General features: G+C 48.0%; 1 long non-coding RNA gene across 10 annotated transcripts in view; it reads left to right on the top strand.

The window, feature by feature from the left end:
• The window catches only part of LOC135315708 (uncharacterized), a 43,165-nt gene that overhangs the window by 16,643 nt on the left and 14,399 nt on the right, over positions 1-12,123 (top strand). For 9 of the 10 annotated variants that reach the window (XR_010375208.1, XR_010375209.1, XR_010375207.1 and 6 more), the window contains one exon: positions 1,531-1,626. This is a non-coding gene — a long non-coding RNA (uncharacterized LOC135315708). Of the gene's footprint in view, position 1; positions 526-1,530; positions 1,627-12,123 lie in introns of those variants that run through there. The other variant, XR_010375206.1, reaches the window with a different exon arrangement.

Here is a 12,123-nt window from a genome sequence, read left to right as displayed (position 1 = left end):
CACTGCCCAAAGCTTTCCTTTGCCATCATCTCTGCCTAACAAAGCCTGTTTCAGTGAGGGTGGGCTGGATCTGGATAGCACTTTAAGAGCAGGCAAGATGTCCCCCAGCCCTGGCTGGAAGGGCTGGGCTGTGTATGGGAGGTTATTTGGGTGCTTGGGTGTTGGTGGAGAGAGGAGATGAAGGCACTTCTGGTCCCAGGTGGGCTCTGGTAAGCAGCAGCCACCCTTAATGCTGCAGTATTTACCCCCATGTGAGTACGTGCTGCTCTCCTGGCATGCAGCAAATGAGGTTCAAAGTCCAAGCAAGCCCAGGACAAGTGAGAGCCATGGACTCGCTCCTGCCCGGGGGCCCTGCAGACACCCTCTGTGTTAAATTATATGTTGTCTCAGGGGTGTGGCTTTCAGGGTCTGAAGTAATTTTGGCTTCTGCAAGAGGTGCTTCATTCATCAGTGGAGAAGCTTGAAATCTCCCTCCCTCGTGGGGTTTGCATCTGAGGCCTCTCTGTTCCCATTCCCAAACTGCCGGTGAGGACATGCCACTTACAGGATTTCTGTGCTCAACTTTGGCAGGACATGGGCCAGGGCAGCCCACCTATTCAGCTTCACCTGCAGCTGTTTATCTGTGTATGGGATTACTGGGGTAATGCAGGCAGTCCTGGATGCTTTATTAGCTAAAAACCAGCTTTGCTGTGATAACAGCTGAGCGTTTTCAAGGGATTCTTTCTATTCTAACACTTCCCATGGCTCCTGACGACAGTCTTGGGTATCTCATTTTGTTTCCTCTTGCTTCATAATCACCTTCTATTAAATTAAGTTCATGATGGGGCGGGGTGGGATTTGGTGGGTAAAACAATCACAGACATGGTTCTCTCTCAAAGCCATGTTAACAGCCAGCTAGCACACAGTGAGGAAGCACTTGTGGGTACTAACCTACTACGTCTGCTCTTCTGGTCTCTAACAGCCAGTTAATTACCTGTTGGCAAAGTCCCATGGTGTCCTAAATGCTATTTCATGGGCTTGATGTCTCTTATTCAACTCCATTCATGTCTCAGACCAAATGAGCTGGTGTCAGACTTGCAACGTTTACAGAGCAGCCAGCTTGTTATCTGGCGTTGGTACCATGAGAACAACTTACTGCTCTGGAGAAGGTTGGGGCGAAAGGGGCCTGAAGAAGGCGACTCAAAAACCAGAGTTTGATTTGGTGGGCTTGGTGCAGGTATGTCTATTCTGAAATGAAAGCCTAAAGATGAGGTTTAACTTCTGCAAGCCACAGAAATAAAAACAATACTATGGCTTTTTCCTACTGAATAGTGACCCTTTGTTAAGTTAAACAAAAATAGCACAGGTGCGGAAAAAAAACCTGTTCAGTGCCTGGAAGAGGAACACAGGAGGCATTTTCAGACTAGTCCTCTCTTCCTAAACAATATTTCCCCTAGAGGAGTCCAAGTGTACCTGTGTGGGCATGCCGTGGTATAGCATCAGAAACCTGCCAGCCATCACATAACCAGTAACGTTTTGGTCTCCATTCAGGCAGGTTGCCTGCTCTGCTGGCAGAGCCACCACCAGGGAACGGCAAGAGAGCTTGGCATACACCTACGGCTTCGACACACGTGCTCCAAAACTCCTGTGAGTACTTCTGATGATCCCAAAGGGATTTTCTTTATCTTTACACTATTACTTGGAGTTCAGGTGTGTGGCTGAACGTAAACAAGCCACTGCAGTGTCTGCTGAACAGCAGCAAAGGTCTGGGTGGGCTGTCAGCCCAAAGCCAATGGTAAATGTCTGACCATCACTGGTGGGGTGGAGAAAAAAAACCAGCTTTAACTACTGGTGTTAAATTCTTGTTCACACTGATGGGACCACTGTGTCGTAGTTCAATGTGTAATGGCAGCTCCGTTGTCTTCAGTGTGTGTAATCCCCCCTGCTCATGTTGAAACTTGGGCATCGTCATTGTGTAACCCTGCTTGCATTGGTGAGCTAGAACTGTGGTTTATCCCCTCTGTCCTAAATCAGACAGCAGATACTCTAACTCATCCACCTGGAAAGTGATGTCTTCCTCTTCCCTTAAGATTGAGGTAGTTCCACTTTTCTTTGTTGGGATTGGGAGAAGCATGCTTGCAGGCCTCCATTATCGTAGTGGAGGCAACATGGGATGGAGAGAAGGCAGGCAGTGTTGAGTGATCTTTGCCAGGTACCCAGCTGGCATTGCCAAAGCATGCGGGGCTTTCCTCCAAACGCTTCCACCGCAGTAGAAACATGTCTTCTGCTGCCAAGGGTACGGGAATGTCACTTAAGTTGGGGAAAGCACGCCATTGCACTATGACAGCCACTTCACCAGTCAGTCCAGCAACGCTCTGTAAAAACAAAAGGTTGCTCCGTGCCAGAAGGACTATCTTCACTTGCAGTGAAATACATCAGATGTCTGGCAATTCCAGGGAGCCTTTCTCAATAAAAACATGAGGAAATGGGAGTCATGAGTTACACAGCAGTGTCCTCTATAGTTCAAGGCACGTTGGCTAAATATATGTCACATTCCTATAGCTCTTCTTAAGATAAATGTTGTACAAGCTACATCCAAAGTCTGCTTTCCTCCCCCATCCAAAGCCCCTTCTAGATCCAAAGCTATCTGAGCCACTTACATCCTGGATGTCTTTTGTTTTTTGGTTTTTGGTGGTTTTTTTAGCAAATGAATAAAGGTGGGTGCTTGTTTCTCAGATGTCATTTAAAATATAACAACATCCGCTTGACCTACTTCTGTGTGCTTCTCCCCCTATCACAATATTCTTTAAAAACCATGGCATAGGACAAGGGAATCTTGTCTCTGTTCTGTCAGTAGAAAACTTGTGCATTCCTCATCCATAACTGCAGAACAAGCATATGGGGGTGAAAATGGAGAGGCACTGAAGAAACACTAGCTCTTGGTCACAGGTCTTTAGAAAAGTAAGTTAACAGCTGGAGCAAGTTGGTGCGTCCACTGTCCAAAAAAGATAGAAAGTAACATGAAAGCATCACTAAACTTTCCTGTAGATCTAAGACCAACATGTTAGCTCTCTGAGTAGCTGCACAGTTCTGAATAGAGCTCCTCTTTGTGTAGAGGGACTTAGTTCTCACTAGAAAAAAATCAGTGTATATTGTCTAACCTAACTCCCACTGCAGACTTTTCACTGATTTCAGTGAAATTTAGACTGGTCTAAGTACTATTTAAGCACTCGCTTAAATTCAGGATGCAATGTAACTCCATCCAGGGCTCTGCTGTGCTTTAAGCAATGCTTGAAAAGTAAATGCTGAGGTCCTTGAAAAGGTGACCAGAGCTCTCTGTGCACTCACGAGTCCTGAAGACCTCTGCACCCCATGTCCGTGTTGCAGATTTCTTACTGACTTGTCATGGACCCCTGTCCTAGTGGAACGGCCTTTAGGTATCTAAGCTCTTCTGGAGTGGCCGGTAATGTCATTCTTGTTCCCACAGGCTGGGAGATTGCAGCTTTCACAGATGCATCCTAACCTGTATTTGAAGGAGTCCTTTCCTTTACTGAAGGTCCATGCTGGCATCTCAGTAACAATAGTGTGGTGTCCACAAGGCCACGCTGACCTGCTAAACATCACATAAATACAATGTGAGTCCCTTGCCAGCACTAACACTCAATATAAATGTTTGTTGCTAAAGAATAAATAATGCCTCTTCTTAGAAAGGGTCCTAACCTTTGTTAGGTGTTAAGAACACAGGAAGCTGTCCCCAAGGCTATGAATATGTGCTTAGTTAAGTATGTAACTAAGTGCCAGTATGGATATAACATATGTATGACTCAGAAACATAAAGTTCTTACTTATCCCTTCCTATATTCCCCCAAATGGCTTAAAGAGACCACCTGGATAGCGTTACTTGCTGAAGCACCAGGAAGCACACAAACATATATCAACCTCATTCCCGACTCCACTGAGCAAGTACATGAAGGACAGTTAATTAAAATACTTCAGAGAATCTAGTAATACGGACTGGGATTAAGAAAGGAGCACCGGTCTGCCACCACCGCTGTGCCGGAAGGGCTGTTTGTTGCTAACTATATTCCAGATTTCCCAAGGCTGTCATACCATCAAACACTGCCGTGATCTGTGAGTCTTTATTCCTAGATAAAGATGTGAACTCCCGGCTCTTGACACAGATAACAGCACAAAGCATTACAACGACAGTACAAAGACTTAAAACTCGGCTTCAAATACGCAGCCATTTGTTACTGTCCTCAGCGCGGCTGCTGAGCCAGGCTGCTGCAGGTTGTTCACAACTGGGACAACTGAGCTGTGAGAGCTCATCTCTGTGTCCTCTGGTTTCTTACGGGTTTTTATCCCTCTGCATTGCTGAGCCAGTGCCTCTCTACATGCCGTCAGCTTCTATGGGGCTGCTAAAAGCTTGCTACAAAGTGAGGATGTATAGCCTTGCAGTTCTTCATCCCTTCCCTAAATCCCAGAAGTACCTGCCACAAAGCAGGGACGCTGCATTTCTCAGCTGTGGCCCCATGGGCATCCTTCCCAGCAGCAGGTACCTCGTCGCTGCTGTTCTGCTCTTTAGGTGCTGATACAGCAGGAGTGGGTGCACATCAGGGGCTTTGTGCTGCTGGGATCTGGCCCCATGGGTTTCTCTCATGTTGCGTTGAAGGTTGAGAGTTCAAATCTCATTTTCCTGCTCTAAGTGTCTGACCCATCTCCACTGGAAACCTGTAACTCCAGTTCACTTGCTACATCATAGGAAAGTTCTCAAAAAAAGCCTGCTTTTAAACGAAAACCTGTTTTGAAATGATAAATTGTTCACTGAAGACACATCCAGTCTTCCTCTTACAATGGCAATTGTAATATAGTATATTACAATTACAAGTATAGGGTAATTCAAAATTATATTTAGAGTGGTACACAGCAAGTGCTATGTCTTCTGCAGGTAGTGTCATTCCTTCAAGCAGAGTTACACCAACTCTGGGCTGATGTAGGTGATTTTGGGGGACTATTTGAATTACCGATGATGTATTTCATTGCCTGCTTAGAGCTAGAAAAGCCCCTTGTACTTCTGTCCCTGGTAGAAAACACTAACAAAAATAATTCTCTGCTCTACTGTGTTGCAAGTGACCCTCTCCATGGAGGTGGTGGCTGGTACTGTCGTGGTCTCCAGCATCCTCCTTTCGCTCAGCCCACCACCAGTGCCCGTGACCAGGCAGGCACCGGCAGCGCCTGCCCAAGGCAGGGCTGGAATTGGGATCCCCTGTGCGGGGCCGCGGCAGGGCTCCCATTGTTCCCGGCCTGCCAGACAAAGGGTTAAGTAAATGTTTGGAGAAGATAAGGTGCCCTGTTGACAAGCAGCAGGCTCCAGCGGTCTCAGCAGGATCTCTCCAGCGGTGATAAATGGGGAGGTTTTCAAAGTGGGATCAGCAGACGCCACGGAGAGGGCGGTTGCTGATGCCGTGATTGGCAACCGGGAAGGAATCTGAAGGTGTTTAATGATCCCACACTCTGCCGCAGCTTTTTTAAAGACTCTGTGTCTAGCCAGAGGAAAATCCTCTATCAGTCGCAGAGGCTCGCACTCCCAGCTCTTTTTTTGTTGTTGTTGCTTTTTTTTTTTTTTTCCACTAAAACATGGGAACATCCACTGAAAGGATCCTGATAAGGACCCTCTGGGATTCCTCATCCTCTCACATCAGTTTTGTCCCTTTTAATTTTCCCTTTGAAGTGTCCTGCCTATAGTAGGTGGACTGCTTTGTTTGGCTAACTTTAGTCAGGAGCTGTGTTTTGGGAGAAATAGTGTGTATTAAACTAATAAGCTGGTTTTTTCTGTTTTCATAGCTGCATTATTCCAATTACTGACTTACCAGTCTTCTGTTATAGTAAATATGTATTCAAATGACGCCAAGGGTAAAAACCTTAGAAGGATTTAAATCCCTGATGTGACATTATTTGGTTTGCAGAAGACCATTAAAGAGTTTTCCTCCTTCTGTAAATAGAGCCCAAAAGATGTTTGTTGGGCTGGATGCCAAATACTTTTTTCCAGATAGGTGAAATATTTTCTGTCCTCATCTCTGGGCACTAGGAAAAGCTGCGGTGGTGGTGTGAGAAATAGGGTAAAGCAGTCTGGTCTGCAAGTGTGAAGCTTTGCCATGTGCATTCACGGGTTGCCTCTCAAATCAAGATTTTAGACAATTGTATTCCCTGAAGAGTGAGAAATGGGTATAAAATGCTGCCTGGTCCACTCTACACCTGATTTACACCAAGAGGAGTGGGCTGGCTGGGAAAGCTGCTGAAAAACAAGGATCCAGGCACAGGGAATGAGCTCATCCTTTGGGCCAACCTCACCCTGGAAGGACTGAGATGGGTGGATGAATCTTTTCTGGGGGAGAAAGCAGCCTCCTGGTGCTGCCACTGCTGAGCCAGGCAGGCTGGAGGGAGCAAGGGATGGGAGACTGCTCCGCTGGGCAAAGATGAAAGGAGCCGGGTATAACCCAGCAAAGGGCCAAATAAGTCGGGACATGAAAAGCAGCGGAAAGTATCTGAAGAATGTAAACACCAAGGTGGAAGAGGAATTATTTAGCATGTTATGGGTTTGGAACTAGGTGTGAGGGGATGAAACAACAAGGAAAACTCACCCTTGTTAATGGGGAAGCCTTGCTAGCAGCTAAGTCTGAAGGTGAAAACGAAAGAAATGGTTTCAGCAGAGCAACTCTAGAAGTCTCCTTGTCTGGCGGTTGCTGGGGCAGGGGGCAGTTGGAGCAGCTTGCTTGCGGCACGCATCCATGCTTTCTGCTGAACCGCCTCCTCCTCCAGCCACTCTGGGGCCGAGCCCAGGCTGCGAGCCAAGGAGGGTCACGCTGAGCACAAATAGGATTTAGTGATCGTAAGAGGGGAATGTGAAATGCCCGAAGGAATTTTGATTGAAATTTTATAACTTAAAGAAAAATCTTTTGCAGATAAATCAGGAGGTGGTTTAATAAACAGTTTGAGAGATTAGTATTGAAACAAATCCCAGTTAAGTCTCAGCAGAGGAGCGGGTAAAGGAAGACGACTGCAGCTAAAGGACGTCAAGGGTATTACAGGCACTAAACAGAAGGCTTTCCAAAAATATAAACAATCTGGGGAGGGGGCAGATTGGGAAACCTGTAAAAATAAGCAGAACCACATTAAAAGGCTAAACAGTGGAGCAAAATCAAATATTGAACATGGGGTTGCAAGGGAGCTTTCAGCTCACGGTATTGGCCACAGCAGTCCTACCCAGGCAGGAGCCAAGGCTGGGTCCCCAGGGGTGCGTGGGGCTTGGGGGGCACAGCCTGTGCCTTAGTGGGGTTCTGGCCAGATGTGGCAGCCTGCAGCCACAGTGACCAGCATCCTCCTCCAGAGATCAGACATGAGATAACCAGGAATAAAGGGAAATATCCCTTTAATGAGTATCCTAAATGCATTAGACGCTAAGCAGATGTCTTTCACCCAAGATTTCTTAATATCTGAAGTAATAAAAGGGACCTGTAGCTAAAAGACTGTGTAGCAAAGCCCTGAAGATCTGCAGGATGTGGGGATCCAAGAATAGACAAAGGATCTGCCAGAGAGTGCACGCAGGTGATTTACATGGAGCAAAAGCTGGGCCAGCAGTATCTCGCTGTAAGCAACAAGTTACAAGACCAGGAATGGGTCGGCAGTGATTTACCCATCAGGACAGAAATCAAACCCATTTCCACTACAGAAATCTGTACGTTGGTTGATGATGTCGCTAAGAAAAAGCAAGGGGGTAGAGGCAGGGTTTCTTCATCTGGGAAATGAATTGAAGCCAGTGTCTAAAATGAGCATGTAATATATCTTCAGCCCTGCATCCCAGTTTCTTCAGGGCACCTATGGACGAGCAGGCACACTGTTCCCTGCCCAGGCTCTGGGTCACTTTGTTGCCTGCCTGCAACAACGCTACAGCGATTCCCAGGAGGACACACCAGGAACTTCAGATCAGAGTCCACTGGGCACATTTAACTCCCCAGATACCCGTTACCAGCATCTCTGTACCACATCACTTGCATCAGTGTGGGCAGCCCCTATAATGAGAGTTGCCATGCAAGAAGGTCCATAAAGAGCAAGAGCTCCTCAGCCAGGGTGGTGGAGGGAGCTGGGCACTGATGCCGAAGGCACAGGAAGTTTTAGGGTGTCCAGCTGGAGCCGGTGGCAACGTCAGGTATCACCATTACATCTGCCAGGACCCATCCAGACAAAGCAGTGTTGGTCTATCCAGCTCATCTTTTGGCAATCAAGTCTGCAACCGTGCCACCTGGACTGGAGCAACCAGCCCTACTCCAAAACACTCGGCCCTGAAGGAGAATCTGTGTGATCCATGGTCCTTTCAAAGCAAGATGTACTTCAGCCACCAGCAGAAGTAAAGGGACATATCCTGCCCTTGGGCGATGTGACCCCTGCTGAGGGGAAACCGAGGCACAGCCAGGAGGAGACTGCAGAGAGTGACAGAGCTGGAAGGAGGATGAGGTGGTGCCTCCATCCTGGTCCTCTGGCCGATGGTCCCCATCGGCAGCACAGTGACAGAACCCGTAGGTGTTCATTGAGGGCCTATTTTTAATCACCTTTCCACTGGCTTTTTGCAACGCCCCGTTCACACTTGCTCTGTGAAAAAGGATGTCAGAGCAGATTAACAGCTGGTTCCTGCCTGCTCCAACAGCTCTGACAATGCGTCCCTTCTTCTCAAGGTGACAGGAACATGCAGCTGCCTAATGGGTACAGAAGTGTCTATTCTTTCCCAGTGACATTTATTGTGAAATATCTGAGTGGGACTGAGAGACATGCAAGGCTTTCCCTCCCTTATCAGGCGACCCTGGTCAGTGTCCTGCTGTCAAGGACTAAAGTAATTTATGTCAGAGCTGCAAGTGTTTACTTATCTGCCCCAGCGCCCAGCTCGGCTGAAAGCAGCCAGACTGGCTCCGGTGGGGCTCACCAGCCTTTTCCTGCCGGTGGGAAAAACTGGGTGCCGGCCCCATCACAGCCAGCCGGGGCAGTGCCGCAGGGAAAGAGGGCGGAGGGACGAAGCGGGGCAGCCGAAAACCTTCCTTCAGCTCCGGCGTGGGGAGAAGGCAGCAGTGCAGATGCAAGAGGCAGGGTTGTGCCGGCAAGAAGCGATATCCCAGGGCAGAAGGCGCTAAAACGAAGCCCAAGCAGTGGCACGGGGCATCTGCACAGGCGGCACAGGCTGAGGCTTGAATTTAAAGAGGGCTTTGCTGGGCAGAGGGGAGTAGCATACAGCTGGTGGAGCCTGCAGCATGTCCCTGCCAGGGTTTCCCTGGGCACCGTACCTGAGAGCCTGCAGAAAGTGCTGGGGAAAGGTGGGAGATCTGCTTGACAGCTTTGTACCCTCCTGGTTTCTCATCTTATGGACCTCCGGGGTTTTACGGAGTGGGGGTTTGTAAGGTCAGAGCTGTTAAGGGCACAGGAACAGCCCAATACTGGGGACCCATGGCTCCGTAGCAGCTTGGCAAGAGCATTTCAAACTCCCATGAGCCTTGCGGGTGGCTTTAAAGAACTTCTCCAGTGCTTCTGTCTTGTGTCATGACAAAAACTGGAGCTTTTAGTGCATCTGGCCCTGAGACTCTACAACTTTCCCTTAGATTTGGTTCCAAAACTCTGTAGTTTTATAAAGCAGCATGATTATCCCGGCGGTCCTCCCCCCACACCAGCCACCATCTGTCATCCCAAACAGCGGGGACAACTTTCGTCTCATCTGGAATCGCACACCCTTCATGGCACGGGAGAGATGAGCACGGGCCTGATAGCTCTGCTCCCGCGGGTGTCTCCTTCCTGATGTATGTGCCAGAGATAAATATTAAGCGGTGGTAGTTTCCTCTCTGAAACTCACAAGCTCTTGCTGTTGGGCCGGGAAACCTTTAACTAGTTGGGATGTTGCAAACAATAGATTAAAGGAGATGGACTATCTCTTGCTAAATGTGCTGTTATTCTAATATAGCTTCTATTTTTTGGTTGGGTTGGGTTTTTTGGGTTGTTTTTTTTTTTCCAATCTAGGGCACTCCTCAGAAAAAAATATTTCACTGATATTGTATTTCTCTTAACAAATATTTTCCTGAGCTGTCTCCTCTCCCCACCCAGTGGGCCATGATCAAAGGGCAGGTCCTGCATCAGGGAGGGGCTGTGAGTGCCTGGGGCAGCTGCGGGCCCTGGTGCTGTGCCCCCATCCCTGCCTGGTGACACTGGCTAGAGCCCTAAGGGACCCCACATGTGACCCCATGCTCTGATATTGCAACAATGCAAAATCCTCTGGAGATGCTCTTTGGGGAGACAGTTGTGTGCCCGTCACGGAGCTGTTGGTCCCCTACCCTGCTCCTGCTTGCAGACACCTAGTGGCTTGGGAGAGAAGGGTGCAGGAGGGAGGCTGCACCCTTTGGGCCACCACCACTTCCCTTAAGTCGGGCCAGACTCATTGCATGGCTCCCCGGTGACCCATGTCCTAAGGGCAGCTCCTCAGCCCAGCTGCCTGAGTTTGCTGGCGTGGGGACTGGGCAGGGCTGCGGGACTTGCTCACCCCAGGAGCGACGCCGGAGGGACGGCGGAGTGAGGGAGGCTGCAAAAGGCTCCACAAGGTGCCTTTCACCTGGGAGAAAAAAGTGCATCTGCAGTGGGCAAAGTGGGAGCCTGATGTCCGCTTGGCTTTTTTTTTCAAATACCAGGAGATTGCTTAAGTGCAGTCTGATCCAACGAAGTGTAACGCCTCATATTTCTCGGTCAAAACCTGAAACACGGCAGACAATAACACACAGCCCCAGCGCTCGTCCCTCCGCTCTCTGACAGAGGCTCATATGCAAAAGTACAAAAGCCTTGCTTTAAAAAATCAGATATTTATTATGCCTTTGATGTTCCATAAGAACAGTTGTGGCTTCTGCTTAGTCTCCAACATCCAATTGACAATTGTTTATTAGTTTTAAAATAGCTGAAATTCATGTCAAACATTCCGCATGTTAGAAAAATGTTTATGAAGTGTTATCATAGTTTATTTAACTGTGAATGTTTAGGAAACCGGCATAAAATATAATGGACCACACAAGGCTCTGAGCAGCCTAACGACAGTAGGCACTTTTTATGGACCGTGAGGAAGAGCGATGCCACCTTCAGCCTCGTGGAGAGTCCGGTTGCATAAAACGGTCTCTGAGTATGCTGTTATGGCATCAGGAGACCAAGAGAACAGGGTTTTGGTTTATTTTCAGGGTATTCCTCCTAAAAAGTTTACTAGACTAAAGTTCGCAATTGCAATTTTTTGCACGACTGGGTTGGGCACAGGTTTTAAATCAAGGGAGAGAAAGAGCTTGTCTTGTGAGCCTGAGAGACGTTTCAGATGCAGGGCATTAATATTCACGCAACGTGAACCGTTACACAGCACAAGCATAATATAATCTGCATTAGTATTTATGGTGTCCAAGATACTGAAAATTTGGGTTTATATTTGGGGAAAAATATGTCTTTCTAACAGGTCTGGATGAAATTTTAGTCCTTCTTTCTCCAGAGGTGTAATTTCCAGCCCGGGGGTGTGCTGGCAGCTGACCACGCAGCCAAATTCTTTTTGCATGGTCCCTTGTGTTCGGCTGGGGCTGGGCAGGCAGCATCTCCAAACGTGAGATACCAAATGCAGCCTGTGCAAGCAATGCACGTCCTTTTAGGATCCTACTGCTCTGCAGCAAAATATCCTCACCTTTAAGAAACCAGAAGAGGTGCAGGAAAATACCTAGAAGACAAGTATTAAGCCAGCAAAGGATTGAAAGCTGGCCCAGCACCCCTCCGTTCAGGACCTGTGGATGTTAATGTCAGTGAAATATACAGTAGAACCATCCCTGGAAGCAGTGACCGTCAGCAGCTGCTTGCCATTGATGGTTGCATACAGGAGATCAAATTTTAGAAATTGCCCATTTTCATGAACTTTCCTTTGAAACCTGTGGTTTTAGCAGCAGGACAGGGGAAGGAAATGTCGGGTTGTTCTTCCCAGCGGCTGACAGAGTAGTGGAACAATAGGAAAGGATATTTTAGTCATTGGGTTAAAATGCTTTTTTCCCCTGATAAAAATGAACTTGTGCGTGTCTTGATTATTCCTGAGCCCAGGTGAACCCG

The sequence above is a fragment of the Phalacrocorax carbo genome, chromosome 14 (genome assembly GCF_963921805.1).
Source record: "Phalacrocorax carbo chromosome 14, bPhaCar2.1, whole genome shotgun sequence".
NCBI lineage: Eukaryota > Metazoa > Chordata > Aves > Suliformes > Phalacrocoracidae > Phalacrocorax > Phalacrocorax carbo.
The sequence above is the reverse complement of the archived record's forward strand: the minus strand, read 5'-3'. Positions and strand labels throughout refer to the sequence as shown.